The sequence below is a fragment of the Myxocyprinus asiaticus genome, chromosome 29 (genome assembly GCF_019703515.2).
Source record: "Myxocyprinus asiaticus isolate MX2 ecotype Aquarium Trade chromosome 29, UBuf_Myxa_2, whole genome shotgun sequence".
NCBI lineage: Eukaryota > Metazoa > Chordata > Actinopteri > Cypriniformes > Catostomidae > Myxocyprinus > Myxocyprinus asiaticus.
The window spans coordinates 39,457,797-39,472,838 of NC_059372.1; positions in this window are offsets into that span (position 1 = coordinate 39,457,797).

The window sequence follows — 15,042 nt, forward strand, 5'->3', positions numbered from 1 at the left end:
GTGAAAAAAAAGTTTAAAAAAAAAAATAAAATAAAAAATTACACTTGTGGTTACAAATGGATATTTCTATTTTTGGTAGAATTCTCATACAGAAAACCAAAGCTCTTTCTAGGCTAATTTATCCAGCATACTATTTAAGTATCTCTGACAGGTGGATAAAAGATATTAACCAACTTCAATATAACTTTATTTGGAAAAACAAACACCATTATATAAGAAAGGGAGATTTAGTGAAGCCAACCAGTGAGGGTGGGTTGAATATAATTGATTTCGACGTCATGAATGGGACTCTCAAATTGAAGTGGCTCCAAACTTTTCTTAGAAATGATCAGTCATTTTGGTCTTATTTTTCTTATAACATTTTTGAATTTTTGGGGGGCCTTGAAATGCAAACTATCATCTTTTCATAGTCAGGTATTAGTATATTGGTAGATGTTATACAAACACAGTTTCTCCCCACATAGTTGCTGATGTGGAGTAATAGGTGTATCCTCATTAATATAAAATCTGTGTTTTTCGTGATTGGATGGATAAAGGTGTCTGGTCTATTGTACACATTATGGATGGGGAAGGGAATTCTCTCAGTTATGATGATTTTTGTGGAAAGCACAATATCACGTGTACTCAGAGATTGTATATGTCTTTGTTAAAAGCTATTCCTGCGGGCTTGGCTCAATTGGTTAAAGGTGCATTGTGTTATTCACCTGTGATACCAAGACTGAGTACTTTAATCATTTCTGGTTTCAGTTTTATCGAGGAGAGTTGTAATAAAGTATTAAGAACATTTGTAAATGCACAGACTTTCCCATTACATGTCAGAAAGAGACCTTTTTTATGATTTTGTAAGAAGAAAGTGGTTCAAATTAGAACAAGGTTTCTTTCTTTCCCTCTTCTACCGAAGGCTAAAGAGGTTCAGTTTAAAATGATTAATGACATCTATCCTTGTAATGAGTTCCTCAGACATAGATTTAATATGGACTGCAATCAGTGCACCTTCTGTGAAGCAGACATAGAGTCATTGGAACATTTATTTTACTTGTGCAAATTTTCAAAAACATTCTGGGATGACCTTCATGTTTGGTTAAGTTTGAAATATGTAATACCTGACTTTGACTTTAAATCTATAAAATATGGGGTCTTTTCTCTCAATGGTGATGTTGAATTTTTGGTTAATAATATTGTGGTTTTGGCCAGTTACTTTATACATAAATCTAGATTTTTAAAGAATCCTCCCATCCTCTTGCATTTCCAGAAGGATTTGGCGATCCTCCTTAAATCCTTAAAATGTATGCATAATAAAAAAGCCCTTAAATTGCATACATTTTTGGAGATATACTTTAATGATTAAACCCCTTGTACAATATTCTTTTGCTCTTATTTTTATTTATTTATTATTTTTATTTTTATATTTATTTATTTATTTATTTTCTGTTAATCTTTGGCTATTTACTTCTGTTTATTATGCTTATTTTTTGTTTGTGCTGCTATTTAGTTTTTACGGAATGTATTAAGTTTTACATTTACTGTGGCTTCTTTGTATTTTCACTCAAGCAATAAAAAAATGTAAAAAAAAAAAAAAAACTTTTTTTTTTTAATTATCCCACCACATACATGAGAGCGCATTGTCATGTGGTACCTGTTACTTTTCTCAGCGCTTGGTAGTATGGAGCAATTACAGTCGTTTGCGATTAATGGATAGGTATTTTTAAAATGAATTTTATAAAGTCTATTTTTACAGATTTCCTTTTTTATATTTACCTACACAATCCTCGAAAATAATACGCTTAAAAGATTGTATTTTTAATGCTGACATTTCTCAAGTGAAATGTCTGGGAAATTCGGCTCAATTGAGAATTCGGCCTTCTGAGCCGCCAAGCGCCCCCTGGTGGAAAACTTTATTTCTCACAGGAAACCGACGCGAGCGGCTAGTAATAGTTACTGTCAAATGTGGAAACGTTTCGTTTATATACTTACCCTAGTCTATAATGCTGTACATAAACCTTTGTTGCACATAAAAAATAAAAACACACAAACATAATTCTCAGCTTTACTCAGTTGCTCTATCTCAGTCAGCCACTGTATTTGTCCCTTAACATGTCAAAAGGACTGTGTGTCTGTATTTTTAGCTTAGTCATTATAATGTCAGAGGTTTAAGACACGATCACTCCAGTTACAGGACATTTTATATAGTGTGAATTTACAGAAAATGGTTGTGTTTAGGTTTGGTGTCATCTTGACACCTGAGTGTTCAGATATCGAGGTGTTTGTGTTGGGCTCTCGGCCAGAGATGGGACACTGGGATCCGAACCGAGCCATTCAAATGAAGTCCAGCCACTCGGTTCTGTCCACCAGTTAGCTGTGTTTGTAGACCGGTGACGTGCACCTGTCCGAACTTTACACAGAGAAACTGTGGTTTAAATTTATGAAGAAGGTCTCTGGGAATTACATCTGAGAAGGTATGTGAAATCTAAGCATGAACATGGGTGAAATAAAATACCTAGTTTAATAGGCTGTTTTCATCAGTGGATGATGGTGATGTATCAGAAACAGGCTGTGGTTTACAGAAACACTGAACAGGACACAAATCTATACACTCTTTCATCTGAACAGTTAACATTTCTCTTTCTCTTAACTTTATATTTCATGCAAGGGGGGTTGCAGTACATCATATATGTTTTTATTAAATCATGGAGACTGGGGCTGAGTGACATCAGCACACAGATTTAAAGATAGGGTGATACAAATTTTGTGAACTGAGGCCAAAATGATGTGTGCTAGCAGGAGCATCTGGAACTCGTACTGTGTCTGCACACAACATCAGAACATCAAGCTGATGATTGAGTCAGCAAAGCTAAAAGTGGACTACAAGAACCTGCTGGAACTTCTACTCTGTGACATAAACAGTTATGACTGCATGCTCAACAAGTGTGACCAGTGTCCATGTATAGATGCCTTACTGCAGATGCTTGAAGAGTCAGACAATGATGACACACTTCCTGATAACATCACCATTAAGCAGTGGGTTATGACTGACTGAGCAGATATCTTTTGTAAGTCGCTTTGGATAATAGCGTCTGCCAAATGTATAAATGGAAATGTAAATATGATCACTGTCATTCTCCCTAGGGATGAATTCTCTGTTTCTCTGGTTAAGAAACTCAGTGCGTTAAAGAAACACCATTGGTTGAGGACATCAGCGTGGAAAACTGTGATGCTGTTAATACACCAATATGTTTACCATGCTGCAAGCATGTTAAAAAGATGTGGCAATTAAAGTAAGACAAAAAGGTGTGACGATTACATTATACAGTAATAAAAGACAAAATCAGATTAATACTAGCATTTTCTATTTGACAGGACTTTAAGTGAAATAGGAGAAAAAAAAAGAAAAAAAAAGTGAAATAAAGAGCAACACCTGCATGGCCCAAGGCATAAAGGCCTTTGTTTACCAAAAAAACAGGAAAAAAGGGTAAGTTTACAATGACCTATGTAGTGTGCAAAATTTGATGAGAATTAATTGCAAAGTTTGCAATGCTATGTTCATCTACTGTATAAATGTTCTGTTTTAAAACCCTGCATCCACACATCAAACGGATGCAATGTGTTTATTGTGACCTATGCAAAAGATGGTTACACACAGATTGTGCTGGAATAGACCCTATAATTTCAAGTGACACTGCGATCTAATGGAGGAATATTCTTATGAAAGGTATGAAACATAGCCATGACACAAATATATGATCACATACAGTTGTGCTCAAAAGTTTGCATACCCTGGCATTGATTTTGAAAATATGACTGATCATGCAAAAATGATTTTATTTTAAGGATTGTGATCATATGAAGCCATTTATTATCACATAGTTGTTTGGCTCCTTTTTAAATCATAATGACAACAGAAATCACCCAAATGGCCCTGATCAAAAGTTTACATACCCTTGAATGTTTGGCCTTGTTACAGACACACAAGGTGACACACACAGGTTTAAATGGCAATTAAAGGTTAATTTCCCACACCTATGGCTTTTTAAATTGCAATTAGTATCTGTTTATAAATAGTCAATGAGATTGTTAGCTCTCACGTGGATGCACTGAGCAGGCTAGATACTGAGCCATGGGGAGCAGAAAAGAACTCTCAAAAGACCTGCATAACAAGGTAATGGAACTTTATAAAGATGGAAAAGGATATAAAAAGATATCCAAAGCCTTGAAAATGCCAGTCAGTACTGTTCAATCACTTATTAAGAAGTGGAAAATTCGGGGATCTCTTGATACCAAGCCAAGGTCAGGTAGACCAAGAAAATTTCAGCCACAACTGCCAAAAGAATTGTTCAGGATACAAAGAAAAACCCACAGGTAACCTCAGGAGAAATACAGGCTGCTCTGGAAAAAGATGGTGTGGTTGTTTCAAGGAGCACAATACGACGATACTTGAACAAAAATTAGCTGCATGGTCGAGTTGCCAGAAAGAAGCCTTTACTGCGCCAATGCCACAAAAAAAGCCCGGTTACAATATGCCCGACAACACCTTGACACGCCTCACAGCTTCTGGCACACTGTAATTTGGAGTGACGAGACCAAAATAGAGCTTTGTTTGGAGAGGGGTCAACAAGGCCTATAGTGAAAAGAATACCATCCCCACTGTGAAGCATGGTGGTGGCTCACTGATGTTTTGGGGTTGTGTGAGCTCTAAAGGCACGGGGAATCTTGTGAAAATTGATGGCAAGATGAATGCAGCATGTTATCAGAAAATACTGGCAGACAATTTGCATTCTTCTGCATGAAAGCTGCGCATGGGACGCTCTTGGACTTTCCAGCACGACAATGTCCCTAAGCACAAGGCCAAGTTGACCCTCCAGTGGTTACAGCAGAAAAAGGTGAAGGTTCTGGAGTGGCCATCACAGTCTCCTGACCTTAATATCATCGAGCCACTCTGGGGAAATCTCAAACATCAAGACTTTGCATGACCTGGAGGCATTTTGCCAAGACGAATGGGCAGCTATACCACCTGCAAGAATTTGGGGCCTCATAGACAACTATTACAAAAGACTGCACGCTGTCATTGATGCTAAAGGGGGCAATACACAGTATTAATAACTAAGGGTATGCAGACTTTTGAACATGGGTAATTTCATTTTTTATGATTGTGCCATTCTGTTATAACCTACAGTTGAATATGAATCCCATAAGAAATAAAAGAAATGTGTTTTGCCTGCTCACTCATGTTTTCTTTAAAAATGGTACATATATTACCAATCCTCCAAGGGTATGCAAACTTTTGAGCACAACTGTATAATAACTCACTATCTTCACCAACAGCCATGTACAGCATCCCAAGTTTTTTCCTTTGTAAATTAATCCTTATAAAAATTTGAGGGCAATAAAGCACTTTAATACAAGTGTCTTTCAATACAAGACTGAGGTAAGTTCTGAATTTACCGACCACACTTGCTGTTGCATGCATTTGTTTACATTTGGCAGCAAACTCAACTGTATATGTTTTTGTTATTATTTAAAACTACAGTATACTACAAGTCATAGCCTTAAACAAACAAAATAAAACTGCAATTATATATACTATTACATTGAGAGCAGGTCTAAAGGTTTAACAGCAATATTGTATGTGGTGTCGGCGAACACCTGCAGCTGTGCTTATAAGCACTAATTTAGCTTTTTGTTGACAAATATACTGTATCAGACAAATATTGAACTTGTGAAGATAAACAAGCACCTTTGATGATAAACAACAGGGAAATCTGTCCAGTGTGTATCATTAAAATGATTACACAATTCTTAACATGGAAATGTTTTAGAGGTAAAATCAAATTGGTTAAATGTGAGCACTCTTTTAAAACAGTGATAAACATTTACTTACTTGGTCATAAACAAACAGCAGCATCACATAAAGGAAAACACTGTAAGTGGCCGAACTAATCTGGCAGCATTAAACAAGATTTGTGAACAATAAGGATTTCTTGTCTTGTGGCTCCCTCTGGTGGACAAAAAGTACAACAGCCTATTTATATCCAAATTCTAACTGCATTCATTAGTTGTAAAAATAGCTATTTCTTAAGTTATAGCTCTGCCAAATTAATGAAATTTTAACATGTTATCTCAGAATGTTCTTTTGTGCATGTGTACAAAGTTTTTAGTGTGAAACATTTTGCTCACATGATACAGGTCAATTAGTCATTATGGGCCACAGTCCAAAATGTATTTTCTTATATCTTTGGAATGATTTGACATATAACATTTATTTTAATAACTTCTTGTCAGGAGGGTCTGTAGATGATGTATACCAAGTTTTGTGTGAATCGGACAAAGGCCCTAGGAAGAGTTTGAAAAAGTAGGTTTTTCAAAAATAATTTTCAATATAATTTGTGTGCACTGAAGGATTTGGAGCAACTAAAAAAATTCTAGCCTATACGGCTCTGGAGTTATTAGCAAAAACACAAATTTGCTTATTATAGTGCCACTGTTTGGCCGATTCTCACAAAATTTAATATACAGCTTTGTGTCCACACCCTGCTTGTGCATAATAAGTTTCATGTCCATTAGCCAATCACAACTCATGTTATTAGGTGCTGAAATTTAATTGACTGCTGGCTACCATTTTTGTTGATTTGACCAATCGATATGTTAATGATATGTTAGCACTTGAACCAAAGAAGGTGAATATTTAATTTGAACTTAGTCGACCAACGACTGCGGAGTTGTGGCAGATTTCAGTTGTAGCACCCCCTTATGGACAGAATTGAACAAAAATGTGCATGCATTCTCAACATGGCCTATTGACTATGTGTACCAGGTTTTAAGTTTGGCCTTTGCGTTGAGTAGATATTGATCAATGAATCAAATTGCATTCTACCGAAGAAATTGTATCGCTAATATCTTTGTGACGTATCGAAATTCTTTTGATAATTTTCTGTCAGGAGGGTTTGTGGATGTATACACATTTCCGTGCGAATCAGACAAACAGCTTAGGAGGAGTTCGGAAAAAGTAGGTTTTTCAGAAAAATTTAAATAGTGGAAAAATTTTATAGATGGAAATAAAATCCGATACTTTTTATAGGGTTTGACTCAAGGATTCCGATAAGGGCTATATAAATTTTGATTCTAGCCCTTACAGTTGCTGAAATATTAGCGGAAACACAACAGTGCTTATTATAGCGCCACCTAGGGGCAGATGGGTGTGTGTACGGACGCCTGAGAAGTGGGGGGGGATTTGGGACCATCCTGCCACATTTGGTGTCTCTAGGGCTTCCAGTTTTTGCTGCCCATATACTTTGAGCAGAAAAAGAAGAATAAGAATAAATATAGCTGCAAGCAGCGATGACAGGCCCAAGCACCATGGGTCCATTTCCACCCAGTGGCTTTTGGAAAACAATGAATGTTATGAATGAAATGTTACATTTATATGCAATGCAAGGTGGACACATGCATTTGGCATTTGACATTATTCTAAACAATTTTGAAGCAATTTGGGTAAATGCAAGAGGACTATTTTAAAGTCTGTGTAAGAGTCACACTTCCTGCTGCCAGGTGGTGGTGCAAAATAGTCACATCCATGTGACTAGCCCCCAAGACTAAACATACTTCTCAATTTTGATCTAAATCACACATTGCACACAGAAGATATGAGACACTTCCTGTTTCCCATTTTTTCCCATTAATGCCTCGCCATGGCAACACCATTCGATATATCAAAAATCTGTTAACAGTTTAGCATCTTCAAAGTCCTGGCATAATGTCGTCTAAATGTGGTGACAGTCTCATAAATCCCCTAGGAGGAGTATTTAAAAGTTCAGAGACTGCAATATTAAAAAAAAATCCAAAATGGCCAACTTCATGTTGGACGGACCTAATGACTACAATTATGACAGTTGTCTGGCTTGATGAGAACTATATATGTACCAATTTTGGTAACTGTAGGTGAAAATGGGGGTGCTACAGAGGCCTTCTTACACACCCATTTTAAACCTGTTAACTGTCACTGGCCAACAGGTGGGCCATTTGAGTGTGGCTAAAAAACAAATGCTTTGTTTTATATCAAAAACTTCAGTGTTCACATACTTGGTATCAAAGCTTAAAAACTCAACTTTCATCTTCTGCAGTCTATTTTGCAATTTGAACATTACAGTGAAAAACATTTTAAAATATTAAGAGAGTGCATTTTTAAAACATGCGACATGTGAGCAACAGTAGGCTACTTATGTTTTATGTTCTCTGCTTATGATCCAATCCAATGATTGAAGAAAAAACAGCATGCATTTCATTAGGCTTGTTTGAGATGAGCAAGTTCTTCACAGAAACTATCACCAGTGATCACTGACAGGTGCATGCTGGTTAGAAATCTGTCCAACTTGCTGTGATATCATGACCATGTATGTCAAAAATACTCCCGCGAGAGAGAGGCGGCCGCTGTTGTAGCAGAGTTGCACGAACTGCAAGCATGATGGGGAATGACTTGCTGATGACACAGCTTAATGCTCATTGGCTTAAACAACCGTGATGTTTTATTCTCTTTTAAAATGTTTGAATTTATCTCTAATATCATGTTTTTATATGTATAAATTATATGTGAATATTCCCAACATTCTGACAGTGCAATCTCTGTATGGGATATGTGATTGGTGTCATATTACTGAAATATCTGAAATACGTGTCTTTATTAAACTATACATTTATGGAAAGACACGTCTTATGGGGGGAATTAAATAAAATAAATATGATGAACAAAACACTCAATGTACCGGTTAATTTAAAAGCAATAGAATTTAAATGGCATCCACTTTATTAACAACAAAGCACTTGAACGTGTATCATGCGATATCTGCCTTTGATCTCATAGCAGCTGATCCACTATGAGAAGTGAGAACTTGACAGCTCTTATTTCACTCTTCCCCAGACTGCACCAGCCTGCTCTCGTCTAATTTCAAGGAGATAGTGATGGGAAGATCAGATCATTTTACTGACTTGGATCTTTGAGTCTCGTTCAGCAAAATGAAATGTTTTTTATTCAAGTTATTTCGTTCATTTGAGCAGAATTAAATTAAAATGTTACATTTTCAATAGCCAAATCCCTCCCCCCCAACACGTCTACTTACGCAAACTTTGATTATATTCCCAATAAGGAAAAAATTATAATGCAGCCAAGGACAAATTATGAGAAACAGAAAGATTAGTTCACCTCTGGAATCTTCTTGTCCGAGTGACAGCCAGATGACTCAGGAGGTGAACTAATCATTTCTGTATCCTGTGTGTGTGCATAGCGTATACGGCTGTCACGTGACAAAAGAATGAATGACTCGGACAAGAAGACTCGAGAGGTGAACTAATCATTTCTGTTTCCTATGTGTGTGCATAGCGTATACGGCTGTCACGTGACAAAAGAACGAATGACTCGGACCAAAAGAGTTGAAAGGTGAATTAATCATTTCTATTTCCTGTATAGCGCCTATGCAGTTTTCACGTAACAAACGAACAGAATGCGCGTCCAACACAAAACGAACGAATCACTTTGAGACTACTCGTTCTTCTGAGTCACATAAAAGATTAGTTCAAAATGAACGAATCGTTCATGAACGACCCATCACTACAAGGAGAGGCGTTTGGCATCTCAAACGAGCCTAACATGAGGGTCCACTGATGAAAATGGACTCCAAAATGTTGGACGGCACATCCAGCAACATGGAAAAGCAGATCAAGTTGGGTTCTGAACTCGCGACTACATTGGTACAGCTAGTAAAAACATGGATCAAACTTCCACACCAACCCAGCATTGTTTTTTGTATTTTTTAGATATGTAGCCAATAACCTACAAACAAGGAAGTCTTAAATATTGCCTAAACTAAAGACTCTGCTAACTAAATTCAGCTTACTCGATACATGTGTTAACGGACTATAATAATGGCCTACTCGGACAACACATTGTTTCCTAGAGCTGGCAGAAAATACTCCAAACAGACACAAGCAGCGTATCTATCAACCACAAATAATATAATATTGAGCAGCAGCCGTCGAAGTTGCATTGGAGTGACGTCACCTCCCCTCTTCGAATGACTGGCTAGAGGAGGAGCTGTCGATCAAGAACTAGTGGACCAATAGGGACACAAAACTCCCCCTGATTTACATAAAACTCTTCTCACAAGTTTTGGAAAATCAAGTGCAGGACTTGGAAACAAAAGCAAAGAAAAATACAGCATAAGCATACAAAAAAATGATCATATGAGCAAAATTGTCAGAAAGCACAAAAAACAATAATATAACCAAGGAAAACATGATTTTGTTTGCAATTCTGATGACTTTGTTTTAATTTTTTGCAGCATATTTTAAATGTGTTTATATATTTTTGATTCATGCTTGTTATTTTTTGATCTGTGCTTATTTTGATCTGCGCATTATTTTTGTGCTTATTTGTTTATCTGCACTTATTATTTTTTGATTCACGCTTATTATTTTGATTTATGTTTATTATTTTTGGATCCGTGACCGCAATACCTTTGGTGGGATTTTGATACCATAAAGTTAATTGGCGATATATTGTGAATATGTGTATAGGCTATATACTGTATATCTTACAGTCTTACTGACCACCACTAATATTCTTAATTAAGGATTTCAATCAGTTCTCTGCACAGTTAAACAAGCATCTTAACATCTTGCACCACCATCCGCACCTTGCCTGACACAATCAGTGGGCTCTTACCAGCTGGAAAAGAAGAATCCTTCATTAATTGGTCCGCATGCTAAACTCAGGAAGTTTTTTTTTTGACTTGTACAGGAAATATTTGAACAACAACAACAAAAAGTGTTTGAATCTATTAATTTCCAGGATTGTACATCATACAAATGGAAATCTGCCCATGTTTCCTCCAGAAATTAGTTTGAAAAAATCTTTATGCAGTAATCACAAACCACTGTGATTGGTGTAGCCTCAAAATTGCTGAGAAACAGTTGTCACATGACAATGCTCCCCTCGTACATTTATTCGCCGCTTCAGAAGAGGTCGGACAATAATTTACATATTAACAATGATAGTGAGAACATTTAATAGTCATTTAAATGAAAATAAAAACATAGCATAAAGTTAAAGTATTTTCTATGTGGTAAAATTGCCCAAATGTTGGTCAGGACATTTCCTATCTTCTGAAAGTAGGTAGGAACATGTTGTATCCATGGTAACAGTAGAATTTTATTACAGTAAAACCTCGCTCACTGTAGTAAATCCCTTAACGGTTTCCCTTAGCTAAGAGAAGTGTATAAGGGATTATATGCAACACCCTCGTGTTATTTTGGGCCGTAAGAAAAAAAAAAAAAAATAAAAAAAAAATAAAAACACACTTTAAGTGTTATACTTATGGGAAAAACTTTTTATGCAACCAGCATTGGGCCTTATTTTTTATTTTTATCAAATAATATATGAATACAATAAACCTTCATTCTGTTTAGGCAATAGTGTGAGGTTGCCATGGTTACATGGGCCGGCCTTTCTCAGTTTAGAAAGCGACATCAACCACGTGAACATTTCAAGCGATACAGAGGTATATGTAGGGCTTTACTGGTTGTTTAGATCAGTGTTACTATCAGAAATAATTATTAATTATTTCTTTAGTTATTAATTAATATTTAAATTAATTAATTGAGTCTAACTCATTAAAACCTCATATGGGGCTTCAGTAAATGTAGTGTGCTATGTTTAGGAGCAAATTTGGTTATTAGCAATAATTAATTATTAAAATCAATAGAACATTGATGAGAATCAATGTTAGTTTTTTTTTCATCCTTTAAATCAACAATTATCAAAGATAATCGTTAATTGTTAACATCGATGAAACATTAATTAAAATTAACACTAGCTTATTGATCATTCAAATTCAACAATCATCAAAGATAATGATCAATTATCAAAAATCAATAGAATATTAATAAGGATTAACATTGACGGGGCACCACCCTGGAATCAGGGACTAATAACCGAATATTAAAACAGTCTCAATATTAGATTGTTTTCTTAGGGAAATCGACATCCGAAGAATATCGATTTTCGGGGAAAAAAACAATGAATGAAGGCTTGAATCTGAGCACTGACATCCCGTCAGCATGACACAGGCGTATGCAAAACAAACCAAAACACTTCTTTTTGTAATATAAACAAAGTTTATTTATGCAGTAATATCAATTAATAATTAATACAATGCAGTCAATAAACTTCTGACTTACAACTACAAACTAAACAGTGATATGAATAGATATGGAAATAAAAATAATCCTATAACACATAAGGTGTGTGTGTGTGTGTGTGGTTAGTACGAGAGAGAGAGAATAAAGTGACGGCCCTAAAACCGATTTCGCGATCGTGGGAGAGAAAGCAGCTGTTAGTTTATCGCTCAGACGCGGTGGACGGCTCGTAAAAGCCCCGCGTTCTTTGACTCTTTAATGGATAACTCAGTTTTCCGGTTTTACCCGCGATGGCGAAAATGCACAACAGTCTAATTTGGTTGGACCACAATACAGCTAAACAAATTCGTGATAATTAATACCCTGAGTATTAATAATGAGCAGACATGGCGGTCCGTAAACTGTACAAGCAAAAACCTTTAAACACAAGAATAACACAAACCTCTTACTTGAATCACATGAGGACAGAATGTGTGTTCATCCGTCCTTTACCTCAGACTCGGTTCCTCGAGGCTCGGGTGATGACGAGAGGCCGTTTCCTCGCTCTGTTGGCGGACACGGCTGTTGATTCTCGGCGGGCTGGCGGAGAACTCAGAAATGTCGACTTGATTGAAGATGGAAGAGAAATCTTTAATCTCTTCGCTTCTGCAGGCAAACGGTTGAAGATGCAGATTGCTCGGCGGTCTCCTTCGGATCCGTTAGAGTGTTCGGTTGAACACAGAGTAATCTCAACTCGTCCAGCGAGATGGAGATTGTATGGCCACAGTTTCAAGTCGGACGTTACTTCCTTGTGCTACGAGATTGCACCTGAGAGCAGCGATGAGCTGCGTCTGCACACTGCAAACAAAGTTGCTGGAAGCAAATCTAGGAAGATTTTCAGAGGTATTTCTACTCCTGATGATGTCATGGTTTGAGGGACGTTCTATTGTGTGCCTCATCCAATAGGAGTTGAGAGTTCAATCCTTTAGTGAGCAAGGCTTCATGGGATTTGTAGTTTGTTTTGGACTCCCTTTGTTTGATTTTGGCGTGATTTTTATCAGTAAGATTTACGACTTGGTGTGTGGGGGCTGAGTTAGGTTTTACGACTGTGTAAGGCCTGCCTTTGTCTTCTATCTGAATACATGAGGCCCAACATATATCTTGTATTATTTATAGCAGAAAAAATATATATAATATGTTTGTTGAATATGAAAATAGTTGCTGGCTCCAACTGCTAACAGCACTTACATTGTAACCAGTTATTTTAGAAGTTAATATATACTATATAATGTTGTGCAATAAAATGTTGTCACTTCACATGTGGTTTGAGAGGTGTTTCTAACAATAGTTTTGTTTCGATCCCAAACTTTATATCTTACTGTCCCACCTTTATGCCATTTTATGAAGAAAAAAAAGACTTGTCCTGTCCTTAGAAAAAGCTTTCCTGCCGAGTTTACTCAGATAATTGTGCAGATGTGGTCTTTTGGGAATCATTCACCAATGGAGCTTGGCTGTCCTCTATTGGATATTTCTGGTACTGCGTCTGAATAAAAACTGCCACCAAAAAGTAATTTTTTGATATAACGACCTAAAACTGGATCAGATCTGAGTTAGACATGTGGCTTTGATTTTCTAATGTTTTACATTTCAGTTGATATTTTTAGTATATTTTATTTATATAAAAAATAAAAAGTTTGTGCAGTACATTTTCATTACAATAAACTTAAACTTATATAACTTTTTTATTTCACTTTAAAAACTGTTTCCACTTGCACAATAAATTGCCAAGTGTCTTCTTTAAAAGAGACCAGGCTTAGGTCTATACTCCCTGGCATTCATGAGTTACAACTGTTTAAGTCTACACCCAAATATAGGAAGAAAGGAATAATAACAATAAATGTGTTGCCATGGCAACACTATTTAAGATATCAAATATCCCTTTTCAATTTTACACTAGCAGTGTCTTGGCATTATTCTAAAGAATTTTGAAGCAATGCATGTAAAGACAAGAGGGCTATTGTTAAAATGTATCAGTTAAAATTGCCTTACTTCCTGCTGCCTGTTGGTGGCGCTATGACCATGACCCATAAAAGCTGCATAAATGTGATCAGCCCACATTACCAAACATACAGCTGAATTTATCAAAATCACACAGTGCACATAGAAGATATAAGGAACTTCCTGTTTCACATTTTTGCCCTTAATTAATTGCCTCGCCATGGCAACACCATTTTATGTATCAAAAATCTGTTTGCAATTTAGCATCTTCAATGTCTTGGCATAATATTGCCTAAATTTAGTGACAGTCACATGAATCCCCTAGGAGGAGTTTTCAAAAGTTTAGGGCTTGCAATTTTCAAAAAATGCACATTTAATCCAAAATGGCTGACTTCCTGTTGGGTGGAGCTAATGACTGTAATTTTGAAAGTTGTCCAGCTTGATGAGAACAATATATGTAGCAAGTTTTATATATATACACACACACACATACGCATTTATATACACTGATCAGCTACAATAAAACCACTGACAGGTAAAGTGAATAACATTTATTATCTCATTACAATGGCACCTGTCAAGGGGTAGGATATATTAGGAAGCAAGTGAACAATCGGTTCTTGAATTCCATGTGTTGGAAGCAGGAAAAATCGGCAAGCGTAGGCATCTGAGTGACTTTGACAAGGGCCAAATTGTGATGGCTAGACGACTGGGTCAGAGCATCTACAAAATAGCAGGTCTTGTGGGGTATTCCTGGTATGCAGTGGTTAGTACCTACCAAAAGTGGTCCAAGGAAGGACAACTGGTAAATAGGTGACAGGGTCATGGGCGCCCAAGGCTCATTGATGTGTGTGGGGATCGAAGGCTAGCCCGTCTGGTCTGATC